Source organism: Hylobates moloch, unplaced genomic scaffold (assembly GCF_009828535.3).
Source record: "Hylobates moloch isolate HMO894 unplaced genomic scaffold, HMol_V3 SCAFFOLD_17, whole genome shotgun sequence".
Taxonomy (NCBI): Eukaryota; Metazoa; Chordata; class Mammalia; order Primates; family Hylobatidae; genus Hylobates; species Hylobates moloch.
The window spans coordinates 8829317-8845430 of NW_026652292.1; the positions used below are offsets into that span (position 1 = coordinate 8829317).

The 16114-nt window shown below is 42.5% G+C and overlaps 1 long non-coding RNA gene across 1 annotated transcript; it reads left to right on the plus strand.

The window, feature by feature from the left end:
- Positions 1–885: 885 nt before the first annotated feature.
- Positions 886–4434, plus strand: LOC116457136 (uncharacterized). The gene is made up of 2 exons (XR_004244916.1): positions 886–1056; positions 4215–4434. It is a non-coding gene; the product is annotated as an uncharacterized LOC116457136 (long non-coding RNA).
- Positions 4435–16114: the final 11680 nt, after the last annotated feature.

Here is a 16114-nt window from a genome sequence, read left to right on the forward strand (position 1 = left end):
CGGTAACCTCCAGGTGTTGCCATGGCAATGGTAAACTGTCATGGTGCTGGTGGGCATGTCTTATGGAGAGGTACTTTGGGTGCCTCTTCCCTGTTTCAGCCAGTCTTTAATCTGGTCCAGAGTCAAGTCCCACCTCCTACCTCAACATGACTGTATCCCTGAATACACAAGAAACCCTTGGCAGTATCTAGGTCTTCTAATTGCGGATGACAAAGGGAGCATATACAGGAATAAACCTTTGCTGGAGAACCACACAGTGGCTCCTGGTGGGGTGGGAATGGGCATAAAAGAGATATGAGGCAGACTGACCAATGACAGAGGATCACAACAAGAAAAGGCACATTTGAGAGCAATTATAAGGTCAATGATACTGAGAAGTGCTGCTCTTCTAAATCTACCTCCCAATAACATATCAGTCTAAATTGAAAGGGTTCTTCCTGTTTTTAATCATACATGATTTTAATTTAACTCACACAATCTCCCTGTACCAGTTTGCTAGAGCTGCTGTGGTAAAATACCAAAACTAGATGGCTTAAACAACAGTGATTTATTGTCACACAGTTCTGTAGACAAGAAGTCTAAGATCCAGCTGTCAGCAGGGTTGGTTCCTTGGAGGACTGTGAGGGAGAATCTGCTTCAGCCTCTCTAGCTTCTAAAGGTTTGCTCGCAGGGATATTTAGTGTTACTTGGCTTGTAGACACATCACCCCAACCTCTGGCTTTATGTACACACGTCATTCTCCCTGTGTGTGCCTCTCTGTGCATAAATTCCTTTATTTTTTTTAATAAGGACACCAGTCATATTGGATTAGGGCCTCACCTGCTCCATTGTGACTTCATATTAACTACTTACATCTACAACAACCTAATTTCCAAATAAGGTCACATTCTGAGCTTCTGGGAGTTAAGACCTCAACATGTAAATCTGGAGGGTTGCAATTCAACACGTAACATTCCCTAACACAATATTTCCATAACAGTCTATAGTGTCTTCTTCAGGCTAAGGGATCGGGGCCTCATCTATCAAAGTTGTAATAAGGAACAAAGGTTGTTGAAGGTAAGATGAGACTCAAGATTAAATACTATGTTCAAACTGCAGAATCAAAGACGACATCGAGGCCAAATATCTAAAAAAGAAAGTCTGATGGATTGCCAAAGTAAGAGGATCAGAAGGAAGTATTAAAACTAAGATAAGGATACAGAAAGTTGCAATATTGGATTTGACATAAATGTACAAAAAACAGGGAAGGTTAAATAAATCATGATACAACCATCGAAATTAAAGATTTGGTAAGTATTTTCTCATCCCATGAATAAAGGCCCATCCATCTTTTTGTTGAAGGATATTCAGCCCATATTAGCCAGGGTTGAAGATCCTACACAAAAAGATTTGAGTTGCCATTTTCTCAAATAATACCCTCAGACACTGACTCTTCATAATGGGTTCTGTTAGTACAACTCTGGAAGTCTTAGAGAGAATTTTATTCATTCCATTCAAAGGATACCTGTTTTGAGAGCCCTCAGCTAAATTTGGGTTCTAGTACCAGAGCAGCTAGCAACCCTGCCCTAATGGGACATGAAGGGTACCTGGACATGGGTGTTAACAGTGTACCTTTCACGGGATACTTCTTGTACTTGGCAGACTTCCTAATGCTTACTTGACTGACTTGCCGTCAGGGAGTCCCTCACATAGGAAACTTGTTTACACTGGCAGATGTCCTTGTGGCTCTTATCTGACCCATCTCCAGTTTAGTCCTGCCTGACCATTGCTCAGGCACTGGGAGCCTGACTTTGTGGTCTCCCTGGCATCCCAGGGAAAATCCGGCAGGGATAACCTCTAGTTCTTTAGATGGAAGGTGCAAATCCTATGAATCAAGAGTGAAGCTCTCCATCCTCAGTAATGCAGGCAGAAATGGAGTCAGGCAGAGAGAGAGAGAGAGAGAGAGTGCACACATGAGTGCATGCTCTCAGCAGCGTATATAAAAGAGCAGGGTATCAGTCACTTCAAGTAACTGGGCAAATGCCTGAATGACCCCTTTAAAGAAAGCAGAAGGAAGTGCGGAGCTCAGTCTGCCAGACTGGAGAGAGACACGTCCAAGTTCTTATCTTTGGCCACTGGCTTGAGCCATTTGAGTATAGCATGGAACTAAAGGCTGTGTCAATGGTGACTGAACCCTGCTTCTGATATGAGAAAGTCAAACTTGTTTTCAAAATAGATGCTGATGCAAGATAAAATCATAAGTATCTACCACAATGCCTTCAGGTATTAGGGCCTAAGGTTTGGTTTTGCTTTTTTGTTTTTTGGTTTTTCAATCCTGGTTAAGAAGTGCTAAAAGATATTATAGCCCTACATTCTGATTGGTATCAAGGGCAAATTTTCCTTCTTTTACAATGTGTTTTCTAGTATTTTTTTTTTTTTTTTTTTTTTTTGAGACGGAGTCTTTCTCTGTCCCCCAGGCTGGAGTGCAGTGGTGCGATCTCGGCTCACTGCAAGCTCCGCCTCCCGGGCTCACGCCATTCTCCTGCCTCAGCCTCCCGAGTAGCTGGGACTACAGGTGCCTGCCAACACGCCCGGCTAATTTTCTGTATTTTTAGTAGAGACGGGGTTTCACCGTGTTAGCCAGGATGGTCTTGACCTCCTGACCTCTTGATCCGCCCGCCTCAGCCTCCCAAAGTGCTGGGATTACAGGCTTGAGCCACCGCGCCCCGCCTCTAGTTTTTTTTTTTTTTTTATTTTGTTACAATGAGCATAAAGGAAGAAAAGATTATGCATCTGAATAATAATTTTATTTACATTTTACTTTTTAAAAAGAAGGCAATAACTTGCATTTCTAACAATGGTTTATTAGAACCAAACCTTCAGATAGAAGCAACTAAGAATGCTAGATAAAATATTTAAAACATCTCCTTCTAAGAATTTAAGAACTCACAGATAGCTAAAATGAAATCTAAGGAAAGCTGTAATCCAGAAAGCCAAGTACAAGAAACTTAATCTACTTTGACCTGCAGTTACTTGCCTACCCTGAGAAATTCCTGCTTCGATTTTGCAACCTCCCTTGTACAGCACAAGATACAGAGGTCAATGCCCAGGCTGTATCCCAAGTGGAGCAACTAATAGGAGGCTCTCCTTATATTAAGCAAGGGGAGAAAAAAAAAAGGACAATGAACTCATGGTTATAGTGCTACAAATAAACTCCTCTCTCACATCTTTGCAGGAGAATACAGAGGAAGTTGTTGGGCCCTGTCTGGAGTAGGTATTAAAGGAAAAGAAAAAGTGTTCCTACCAAATTATAGCCACTAGCTACAGCATTGCCTGGGAGATACAGGGATCCACAGATTACAAACTTGTTTATGGTCACCCAAGACCAGACATACAGAAACTTGGCAGTAGCAAATGCACATTCTCTCTATAGAGAAAATTGTCTATTGACCCTCAAAATATTACCACAATAAAACCCTGAGACAATAAACCCCACACAAATAACCCAGCACACAAGAAAAGAAATCACCATGAGTAAAATCAAGAAGAAACAGTAGAATAATTGAATCATACCCACAAGATTACAGTATTTCAAAGAGATATCTGCACTTCCATGTTTATTGCAGCACTATTCACGACGGTCAAGATACGGAATAAACCTAAAGACCCATCAACAAATGAATGGATAAAGAATATATGGTATATATACACAACGGAATACTATTTGGCCATAAAAAGGATAAAATCATGTCATTTGGCTCAATGGAGATAGAACTGGTGGTCATTAAGTAAAGTAAAATAAGCCTGGCACAGAAAGACAAATATTGCATGTTCTCACTCATTCATATATAGTGTATATATATATACACACACACACACTATATATATACACACACACTATATACACACACACACACATACACACACACACTAATAAAGTAGATTCTATGGAAGCATAGAGTAGAATTGTGGTAACCAAAGGTTGGGAAGGGAAGTGAGAAGGAGGAGATGAAGAGAAGTTGGTTAAGGGGTATAAAAATACAGTTAGATAGGAAAAGTAAGTTTAGTATTTGATAGTATGGTCAGAGAATTAAAGTTAACAATAATATTGTATATTTCAAAATGCCTGAAGAATTGCAAGACAAAGAGCAGTTAAATGTTTGAAAGAAAAGATAAATGTTTAAGGTGATGGATATCTCAATTACTCTGATTTGATTATTATACATTGTATGCAGATATCCAAAGGGCAATGTAACCCAAAACTGTGCACAACTCATATATATGGAGCATCAGGAAGAGTAGCTAACGGATGTGGGGCTTAATACCAAGGCAATGGGTTGATTTGTGCAGCAAACCACCATGGTTCATGTTTACCTGTGTAACATACCTGTACATCCTGCACATGTACCCCAGAACTTAAAAGTTGAGGGAAAATAAATAAATTTAATATAAATATTTATTTTGAATTATCAGGAAGTTTGTATATCTCCATGTCTTTGGGGTCAGCTACGAGAGATTATTGTGTTCTTTGGGTGGGAGTTATGTCTCATTGGTTTTTTGTGTTTCTTGTTGTCTTACATAGATGTCTGAACATTTGAAAAAGTAGAGGTGGCTTGTTCCAGTCTGCAGACTGGCTTTGTCTTGGGGGAGCCCTTCACCAGTCAGCCCACCCAGAGATTCTGGGTATATCACCTGGTATGGTTCATGAGCAGGCTTGCTGCTAATGTCCTCCAGCAGGCTGGCCTGTTTCTTGGGTCAGCAGGTGAGCAGGCCCTGGTGCCTGGGTCTGCAGGTGCCAGCCTGGTGACTAGGGCCATGGGGGGTATTCTAGGGCTGGGGTGGGCGTGAAGTCTGGGGCTGTAGGGGCCATCCCAGTGCTGGGGGTGGTCTGGAGCCTAGGGCTGCTGGGGCTACCCTGGCCCTAGGGTGGGCCTAGAGTCTGAATCTGTGGGGGCTGACCTGGCCCTAGGGTAGATCCAAAGCCACTGGGGCCCAGTCTGGATCCTGGGGCTGAGGCAGGCCTGAAGACTGAGTCTGCCAGGCCCGACTGGAGCCTGGGGCTGCAGGATCCAGCCTTGGACTAGGGTAGTCCTATAGGTTCAGTCCAGAGGGACCAGCCTGGAGTCTGAGGTTATGGTGAGCCCAGTGTTGGGTTTTACTGTGGCAGGCCCAGTGTTGGCATCCAAGGCAAAGTGCAGTGCTCACTTTTCTCTCCTTTCCCCAAGCGAAGGGTATCTCTCTCCATGCCGTGCTGCCTGAAGTTGGGGGCAGTGATGCAGGTAATGGAAGACTGTCCTTCTCACCCTCCTCAGTGCTACTCATAACATCAGGATGAAGCTTACAAACATCACATTGAGTAAAAGGAGTCGGACATAAAAGAATACATTGATATGGTTCCCTCAATGTTAAGTTCAAGAGCAGGATAATCTAAACTATATTGTTTAGTGATGCTTTTTATAAACGATAAAAATATCTTTAAAAAGCAATGATATATTTTAACAAAATAGCAGAACAAAGATTAGTCTCTGGGAGGACAATATATAAGGAAATTGGGAGTCTGACAAGGCTGTTTCTTAGACTGAATGGTTGTTACAGGGGTGTTTTCTTTAAAAGTGTTCCTTAAACAACAGCTTCTATAGATTGTATGCACTTTCCTGTCTATATAATATAATTCAAAATAAAACAAGGGAAATAATTTGCAAAAGAAAATGTCTCCTGGATGTTTTGGACTTAGAAAATAAAAGCAAGAATTAGTAGGTAGCAGACAAGCTGTGAGCAATTTTGCACCATTGGGTATACAAAGTGGTGTCGGCTGATAGTTTTCACGTTCCACTCATGGAGAGGTAGACGGGTTTAACAGCTGTGTTTAAAGTGTCAGATGCAAGAGCAATGATAGGTTTCCCTTAAATGATTTTTTACTAATTCCCTCCCAGCTCAAGAACCTTTTCATTAAAATGGTCCTTTCCTGCCTATCAGAAACAATTAAATCCTCACCTCGTAGCAGGCTCGGTCTTATGTCAACCACTCCCTTTGGCCCCCAAAATATACCTCCAATATTATCTAACACGAATTGGAATTGCCACATGGTCAAGGCAATAAAGAAATAAAGCCACGAAAGAAATCAAATGAAAGCAAAGGTATAAAACGATATTAGATGTTAGTCTGCAGAAAGAAAAGCTGAAGGAATTCGAAACAGCCACAGGAACTTTCTGTGAACCAGGAGAGAGAGGCACTTCCATTTACAAACCACACTTTGTTTTTCATAGAGTGGGTTGATCATCACGTAAGAACAGAAAATTCAGCATTCCTCCTAAGGTGCATTTTGTTCAAACTGATATAAGCGCCCCAGATGGTTTGGCTTATGAGGTATCCCATTGATTACTGCGTTCTACTCTTGCAAGTCATAGATCTGTTGTAATCTAACTGCCTGGGGAGTGTCCATTATTCTAGTTTCAAACCCATTCTGTCCTCGGTCACACGCATTCAAGCGAAGTAATGCAAGGGGACCAGATAAAAGCCATCCATTAGAAACCTCAGTTGCTGCTTGCCTCTCCCACAGAATTGAATATATTACTCTAGCTATCGTCAACAAACTGGCATCAACAACAGGATCCTCACTGTTTGGAAGACAGCCCCTGAGACCCAGAGCAAATGGGTCAAAGTCTCAGTTGCATCAGTATAACTACAAAGACAATAATTTTTACCTCTCTCATCAGATTCAGTGAAAAAGTAAGTGAATAAAAACAGACTGAAAACACCAACATAAGGAGCTAAAAGTACTGTGTGCATTGTTGTAAAATAGTAAGTCAACAGTCCAATCATTTATTGCCACTGAAAGTCTAATATCTTATCTGACAGGTAGTAAACTTTCAGAGACATAAGCTTGAAGTGTGTATGTTTGTGTGTTTTAAGTGTGAACTGAAGCAGGTAGCAATAAGCAGAAGAAGGAGGGGAAATGGGAAGAAAAGTAATACAAAGAAGAAATGCATAAAGAAGAGACCATGATCCAGTAGGCAAGCAACTCAGTTGAATCTTTGAAGAAACAGGTGTCAACGCTTGTTATCATGATAAAGGTCAAGTAACATTTTTCTAGACATTTATCTTTACTGCTCTCTGCTAGGAATGACACCAGCGCTCACAATACTGCCCTCCTAGCCTCCCAGCCTGTGCTGCCTCCCACCATGGAGGCACATCATTGCCGTTCTCCATTTACCTTCCCTTATATCCCTTCCCAGCTCAGGCTCCTTGCCCCACAGCTCATCTCTCCAGACCCTGAGCACGTTTCAAACTGTCTATGGCACCAAATAATAAGACAAAACAAAATAGGAAATAACAAGCTAAAGAATCAGGTCTAGGAAAGAGGCTCCCTTTCAGTCAGAACCCTCTGGTTTCTTGTGTTATTTCAGGTCGGCTGTGGATTTGATGTGCAAAAGGATGTGTGGGGAAAGAGAGCAGAAATTAGGAAGAGTCTTTGGCCTGGGATGTAGGTCTGATACTGCGGAAGGAGAGAGGGATAGAATATTGAAGAGCAAGAGTCTCAAACTGCAGGAAAAATGGCTTGAAAAATGGCTTGGCCAGACCTATGGGCAGTCCTTAAGGCAAAGTTACCCGCTAGAGAGCTCCATGTCATGTCTCGGCACCCATCTGTGCTCAGCCACTGGATGGCTGTGGCCTACAGAAAGGCTGGTATCAGTGCAAATGTGGGACAGTTAAAAAGGGACAGAGGTGGGGCCATTTGTGCTTCCTGCAGCAAGATGATCTAAGTAGCAGCCTCTCAAGAAATATGTTCCTTTACCTATTGGTCACCTGAAGGTAAGGGCCTATTTTTATTGCTTACCCCATAGCATAGAAGTTGCAAACTGACTGTAATGGACAATGTGGGAAGATGAGATTTTTATTTTTATTTTTTTTTTGCTATTGCATTTGGGTATTGAATAGTGTTTTAAAAACTTCTGAGCTAGTTACCAATATTTAAAACAAATAGATTTTACATTTTTAAAATTCACACTTCCAGCTTTTCTTGAAATGAAATGCAAAGGGACAACATTCTTTCATGTTGGTGGAAAAACAGCCTTCCCCCTTAGTGGACATTCATTCTGCAGCTGGCCATATTTCCCACCATTCCTTTTAGGCCTACACCAGCCCATGCACTGATCACCTTACTGACTTCTCCATGATTATTTAAGGCTTTAAGTCTCCTGCATTCATGCCTGTGTCACCATTAGAACATAATATCACTGAGGGCAATTATTTTGTCTGTTTGGATCATTGAAAGGCAATTAATTGCCTGCAGCAGTGCAAGTTACATATTAGCTGCCCAATAAATATTTGTTCAATAAAATAGGGTGCTACCATCACACAGTGCTGGAAGAAATTGAGTGGATGGTGGTGGAGGAAAGGCACTTGTTTCAGAGTCTTGTCTATGGTTAGCTTTGCACTACCCACACAAAACCAAACTGGCACCTAAGGGAGAAGGTGAGATTCCAGACACAGCAGTAGAGGGTGCTTGTTCTAAGGAATATGCAGAATCAAGGTGGCTAGAGAATGGGTGTGTATACAGCAGCAAAAAGTCTCCCCTTGCATGTCCTGTACCCTCTTGCAGGGCTTCTTTACTCTCCTTTCAAATTTAGGATGAGGGAGTGGGTTTGTACAGAGAAGCAGTGCTTATCTCAGCTCCTGCCCTAGCCGCAGCTCAGCCTGAAGCATTGCTACAAAATACTCACTGGGCCACATTCCAGGGCAGCCGGGCATGAGGGGTCCTCATCCCAGAGCTAACACACACTTAAGCATAATGGAACGAGTTGAGTTCAATGATGATGCGGTGGGTGATCCTCAAATGGCATAAAAATGCACATGGACAAATGTTGCAAATCAAACTGAGAACTGCTGCCAGAGGCCAGTCCCCCGTGGTGCCTCACCAGCTCTGAAAATGATTACCAGATGATAAAGCAGAGCAGCCTCCCTGCAATCTCATTACCAGGAGGGACTGACAAATCCATTTGGAGCAAACAGGCCTCCTTCAAGTTCATTTTACTTGCTAAAATCAAGCAACGTTAAGTTTAAAAAAAAAATGAGCCAATTTTTCATCCCATTCTCATTGCCTCATAATCACTGCATTCATTTTCAGTTAAAAGAGCCGGGAAGGTTTGCGCTTTGAGAGCAAACCTTCCTGCTATTAAAAATCAAAGTCAGACATAAGCCTGACATGAAGCAGAGAGCTAGGACCTTTAGTTTGTGGGCACCCTGTTCTGACAGCCTAACCTGCAGAAAAGCAGCCGTGGAGGAAGGGAAGCAACTCTGACCTTCTGTGCATCAGACCGCACAGAGCCCTCTGCTTGTGTCCTGTCACAGAATTCCCTATTCCCTGGATAAGGAGATTTATAAAGAATCCACTAAGTTAGAACAGGAAGGGATCTTAGCACTTGTGTAGTCTACCTTTCTCTCAGTTTTATTTCATTTTATTTTTATTATTATTTTGAGACAGGGTCTGGCTCTGTCGCCCAGACTGGAATGCAGTGGCAAGATCTCAGCTCATTACAACCTCTCCCCATCTCTTGCCCCCTGGGCTCAAGCCATCCTCCCAGCTCAGCCTCCCAAGTAGCTGGGACCACAGGCATGCACCACCACACCTGCTTAATTTTTCTATTTTTAGTAGAGATAGTTTCTTGCCATGCTGCCCAGGCTGGTCTTGAATTACTGAGCTCAAGCGATCCACCTGCCTCAGCCTCCCAAACTGCTGGGATTCCAGGCATGAGCCACTGCACCCAGCCTTAGATTTATTTTAAAACCACATCATCTTTTAATAAGCATAAAAAATGTTCATGTCCTCGAAAGATCTTGATGTGACTGGCTCCAGCTCCACCCCACCTCTAGCTTGAGAGAGTCTTTTACTGTATACTCCCAGTAGCCAATAGATTTCAGAGCTTTGTATTCCATAGAGTACATGATGGAAACAATGAACCATTTTCCCTGAAATATGAAAATATAATATTAAATATGCTTTGAAACTAAATACTTCCCTCTACCACCATCACCACCTATCAAGATTCTGATACAGGCTTTGCTGACTTGGTTCGGCCTTCTCATGTTATACAGAAAGCGGCTGAGACCCAAAGATTTTTTTTTTTTTTTTTTTTTTTTTTGAGACGGAGTCTCACTCTGTCGCTCAGGCTGGAGTGCAGTGGCGTGATCTCGGCTCACTGCAAGCTCTGCCTCCCGGGTTCACGCCATTCTCCTGCCTCAGCCTACCGAGTAGCTGGGACTACAGGCTCCCGCCAACACGTCTGGCTAATTTTTTGTATTTTTAGTAGAGATGGGGTTTCACCGTGTTAGCCAGGATGGTCTCGATATCCTGACCTCGTGATCTGCCCCCTCGGCCTCCCAAAGTGTTCGGATTATAGGCGTGAGCCACCGCGCCCAGCCAGGCTCAAAGATTATTACTGACCTGAGGCTACAGACTTGCTTTTCTTCCTAATGCTGGAACCTAACCCCGTGTTCCCTGACTCACATTAGATTGCTCTCTCAGTGCTCAGGGCTTTATGCTCCAAACCCAGGGCTTCATACATGAGTGCCCAAGAACAAGAGGAAATTGTGAAAAGTGTCTTTAAGGATGATCATATAAACAGTAATCTTTTGTATTGGCATCATTTGGATAATGGTGTTGGGACCCAAGGGTGAACACACCCCTCCCCTTCAAAAGTTCTGGTCAATAAAGAACACACTCAGAGGACAGTGCTCCTTGGGACAGTTACCCAAGTAAAGTTCAGGTCTGTACACAACTAATGGCTAAGCAAGTCTCCAATAACCACCAAAGGACAGGGCTCTCAGGTGAAAGCTAGATTAGACAATATGACCTAGAGCTTAGACCAGACATGATTTTTAAATTCTAAACACTACTCCTGCCATGCCCATAATTGAATACAAGTAGGCCAACAAAACAAAAGAATGGCGACTTCTTCCAGGGTTGGGAAGAGGGAGCCCTGTCCTGCTCTGCTTTCCTCAATGGAGCAGAAGCATAAGTGCATAGTTCTTCTTGAACACACACCTGAGAACGAGCAGTCAAGAGGCCCTGCTGTGCCTGAGTGTGGTCTACCTATGCGTAAGAGGTGGAGGAAAGAGACGGAACATGTTCATGCCAACTTTCCCACCTGATAGGAAGAGGTAACTTTAGCAGAAGTTTCCCATCTCTTAGAAGGTGAAGTAGCCTGGCCGGGTGCAGTGGCTCATGCCTGTAATCCCAGCACTTTGGGAGGCTGAGACAGGCGGGTCTCTTGAGGTCAGAAGTTCGAGACCAGCCTGACCAACATGGTGAAACCCCATCTCTCTTAAAACTACCAAAAAATTAGCTGGGCATGGTGGCGCGCACCTGTAATCCCAGCTACCCAGGAGGCTGATGCAAGAGAATCACTGGAACCCGGGAGATGGAGGTTGCAGTGAGCCAAGATCGTGCCACTTCACTCCAGTCTAGGTGACAGAGCTAGACTCCATCTCAAAAAAAAACAAAAGAAAGAAAGAAAGTGAAGTAGCCTATGTTAGAGTGCTCTATCATCATCCAGTTCCCATACACAAAAAATTAAACCCATTAATGGAATGGTAAAAAGTACATTCTTTATTGAACCAGAAACTGAGGAATTCCAGAGATTGGAAGTGATAGGGTACAGCTAGAGAAAGAGACTTCAGCCTATGGCATGCAGGAAGACCCTCTGCAAAGGGAGAGAGAGGCCACAAACTGCCCCATAACCAAGCGAGGGCACTAGCTTAGGGCTGTGATCACAAGGCCACCAGCAAGCAGTGGTGACTCAGCAAGCTGGATGGTTGACCTCCTCATATCTTTCTTCCTTGGGTCATGGAGTATTATAGGAATAAACATGTCCATATGGGTGGATGAAATAAAAGCAGGAGTTGCACCACAGATAAGTGATTATGGAGGCTGTCAGAGGATCACTGTGGCTGCTGAGTGGAGAACAGTTTATATGAGGTGTGGAGGGGGAGCAAGGAGGCCAGTGGGTGTACCTGCAGTCTTCCAGGAGATGGAGCTAATGGTGTCCTGGATGAGGGTATGAATGAGGAATGGAGAGAAGGATACAGATTCTAGTGATATCCAGGATGTAAAATCAACAAAACAAAGTCATGGGTCAAGTATGATTTTGTATCCCACTATGCCTATGGATTCACAATACAATCACCTTAGTACACTTCCACTCTATTTACTCATCCCTTATAATTTTTGCTCTTCTTCTCACGTTTGTAGTGATAATGTATGTTAAACATCTCAATGCATTATTTTTGATGTTTTTATAGTCACTATTCATTTCATTTCCATTTTCTGTTGGTCCTCCTTTCAGCATTCTGTGTTTTCACCTGGGATCATTTTTCTCTGAACTGAAGAACTCCCTTTGCTGTTTTCTTTAGCACAAATGGGCTCCTGAAAAGTTCTCTTAGTTTTGACCTTTCTGAAAGTATTTCTTTTATTTCCACCTCTGTTTTTGAAGAATGTTTTGCTAATTAAAGTAAAATTCTAGGTTCACAGTTATTTTCTTATATCACTTTAAGGAGATTATTCAATTGTGTTTTGACTCTCATTGTTTCCCATCAGAAGTCAGTTGTCACTCTTTCTGTTTCCTTTCAAAGTCATCTGCCCTTTCAACACTTCTGGCTCCTTTCAGGATTTCCTTCTGTGTTTGGTATTCAAAAATGACAGTGATACACTAAATCATGGTTTTCTTTGTATTTATCCTGCTGAGACTCATAGGCCTTGATTTTGAGTCTTAATGTCTTCCTAAAATTTTGAAAAATTCTTGTCCATGATTACGTTTCTGTTCATTTTCTTTCTCCTCTATTTCTGGAACTACAACTATACCTGAAATTCAATCTTTTCATTATGACCCATATATCTCTTAGTTACTCTTCTATATATTGGGACTTTTTATCTCTCTGTGTTTTTTAATATCTCTCTGGACATATTCTACAGACTTGCTTCCAGTTTACTAATTCTCTCTATTGTACCCTACCATGACGCCCATTGATTGAAATCTCAATTTTATTTAGTTTTATTTTTCCATTATAGGATTTCCATTGGAATTCTTATGGTTTCTGGTTCTCTGCTGAAATCCTTCATCTTGTAATTGTATTTCTTGAACGTCTTAATTGCAAGTATTTAATATCCATGTACAATAACTCCAATTTATAATTGTCTATGGGTCTGTTTCTATGATCTGTATTTCTCTTGTTTTTGGACAAACCTTATTTTTTTGTACACCTGTTTTATTTTCAAACACAACACTGTCAAATGTTGTATAAGCAACTGTAAAGACAATTTAAGACTTTGAATAAGGTTATCACTCTCCAGAGAGAAATTAATTTTTCCTCTGGCAAATCACTTTGTTTCTGTCTGGGACTGAGCTGATTAGAAGTTGTTTTTCAGTCTTTCTGAGGAACGGCGTGTTTCCAATTCACTCTTACTCATAAGATGTAGGCCTTAAGTATAACAACCAAAAACCTGCAGTAATCACAGGACTTCTCCTTAGAAGGTCATTCACTACAATTTTTGTCCCTCTATCCTTGTGAGACTACAAAGAACTTCTCTCATAATCTTAACTTCTCAGGTGTCATTTTTGTTTTCTGATTTTGCACTTGCCTTCTAGGCAAAAGCAGCTCCAAATGCCAGATGCCTCTCTTTATTTCCCACTTTTTTCTGTATCTTGGCTCCAGAAATGCTCACCGCCTGAGCAGCTCTTTGAAGCCTTCAAATATGTGTCTATACATGTGTGTGTATGTATGTTCTATATTTTCTCATTATTCTTCCTGAATCCAAAACCATGTAGTCAGCCCAAAATACAAAGGGGCAAAAGATGATGTGTGGGTTTCTGACTTGCTTAATAGATTTTATAATAATGACATTCACCATTACAAGGAATTCCAGAAAAGGACTGACTGCTGACAAGATTGGTTCTTGGCTGGCATCTGGGAACTTCCATTTCAGGAGGGTTTCTGCTGTTAACTGATAAGCACCATTCACTGAGCCGAAAGTATTTGTGAAAAGAATTGGTTTATGTCGAACTACTGCTTTCCCGCTGGGAATCTGAAATTGCATACGTGCCAGACAGGGAGGGGATATATATTAGTCCATTCTCATGCTGCTAATAAAGACATATCCCAGACTGGGTAATTTATAAAGGAAAGAGGTTTAATTGACTCACAGTTCAGCATGGCTGAGGAGGCTTCATAATCATGGTGGAATGCAAAGAAAGAGCAAAGGAATGTCTTACATGGTGGCAGGAAAGAGTGTATGCATGCAAGGGATCTGCTCTTTATAAACCATCAGATCTCATGAGACTTATTTACTGTCACAAGAACAGCATGGGAGAACCTGCCCCATGATTCAATTACTTCCCACTAAGTTCCCCCCATGACATATTGGGGAATATGGGAGCTAAAATTCAAGATGAGATTTGGGTGGGGACACAGCCAAACCATATGATTCTGTCCCTGGCCCCTCCCAAATCTTATGCCCTCACATTTCAAAACCAATCATGCCTTCCCAGCAGTCCTCCAAAGTCTTAACTCATTTCAACATTAACTCAAAAGTCCACAGTCCAAAGTCTCATCTGAGACAAGTCAAGTCCCTTCCAACTATGAGCCTGTAAAATCAAAAACAAGTTATTTACTTCCTAGATACAATGGGGATACAAGCATTGGGTAAATATGCCCATTCTAAATGGGAGAAATTGGCAAAAAGGGGCTATAGGCCCCATGAAAGTCTGAAATCCAGGAGGGCACTCAAATCTTAAAGCTCCAAAATGATCTCCTTTGACTCCATGTCTCACATCCAGGTCATTCTGATGCAAGAAGTGGGCTCCAAGGCCTTGGAGAGCTCCACACCTGTGGCTTAGTAGGGTATAGACCCCCCCACACTGGCTGCTTTTACGGGCTGGCCTTGAGTGTTTGTGGCTTTTCCAGGTGCATGGTGCAAGCTGTTGGTGGATCTACCTTTCTGGGGTTTGGAAGACGGAGGTCTCTTCTCATAGCTCCACTAGGCAGTGCCTCAGTGGGGACTCTGTGTGGGGGCTCTAACCCCACATTTCCCTTCCACACTGCTCTAGCAGAGGTTCTCCATGAGGGCCTCACCCCTGAAGCAAACTTCTGCCTGGACATCCAGGCATTTCCATACATCCTCTGAAATCTAGGTTACCAATCCTCAATTCTTGACTTCTGTGCACTCTCAAACTCAATACCACATGAAAGCTGTCAAAGCTTGGGTCTTGCGCTCTCCGAAGCCACAGCCTGAGCTGTACCTTGGCCCCTTTTAGCCATAGCTGGAGTGGCTAGGATGTAGAGTACCAAGTTCCTAGGCTGCACACAGCAGAGGGGCCCTGGGCCTGGCCCAGGAAACCATTTTTCCTCCTAGGCCTCAGGGCCTGTGATGGGAGGGACTTCCATGAAGGTCTCTGACATGCTTTGGAGACATTTTCCCCATTTTCTTGGTGACTAACATTTGGCTCCTCATTACTTATGCAAGTTTTTGCAGCTGGCTTGAATTTCTCCCCAGAAAATGGGCCTTTCTTTTCTATTGCATCATTAGGCTGCAAAATTTCCAAACTTTTATGCTCTGCCTCCTCTTCAAGGCTTTTCCACTTAGAATTTTCCTCTGCTACATACCCTAAATTATCTCTCCCAGGTTCAAAGTTTCATAGATCTCTAGGGCAGGGGCAAAATGCCACCAGTCTCTTTGCCTAGCAATAGTGATCTTTACTCCAGTTCCCAAGAAGTTCCTCATCTTCATTTGGGACCACCTCAGCCTGGACTTTATTGTCCATATCACTATCTGCATTTTGGTCAAAGCCATTCAACAAGTCTCTAGGAAGTTCCAAACTTTCCCACATCTTCCTATCTTCTGAGCCCTCCAAGTCACTAGGAAGTTCCAAACTTTCCCACATTTTCCTGTCTTCTTCTGAGCCCTCCAAACTGTTCCAACCTCTGCCTGTTACCCAATTCCAAAGTCTTTTCCACATTTTTGGGTATCTTTACAGCAGCGCTCAACTCTCTGCAGTATCAATTTACTGTATTAGTCCATTATCATGCTGCTAATAAAGACATACCCAGATTGGGTAATTTATAAAGGAAAGAGATTTAATTG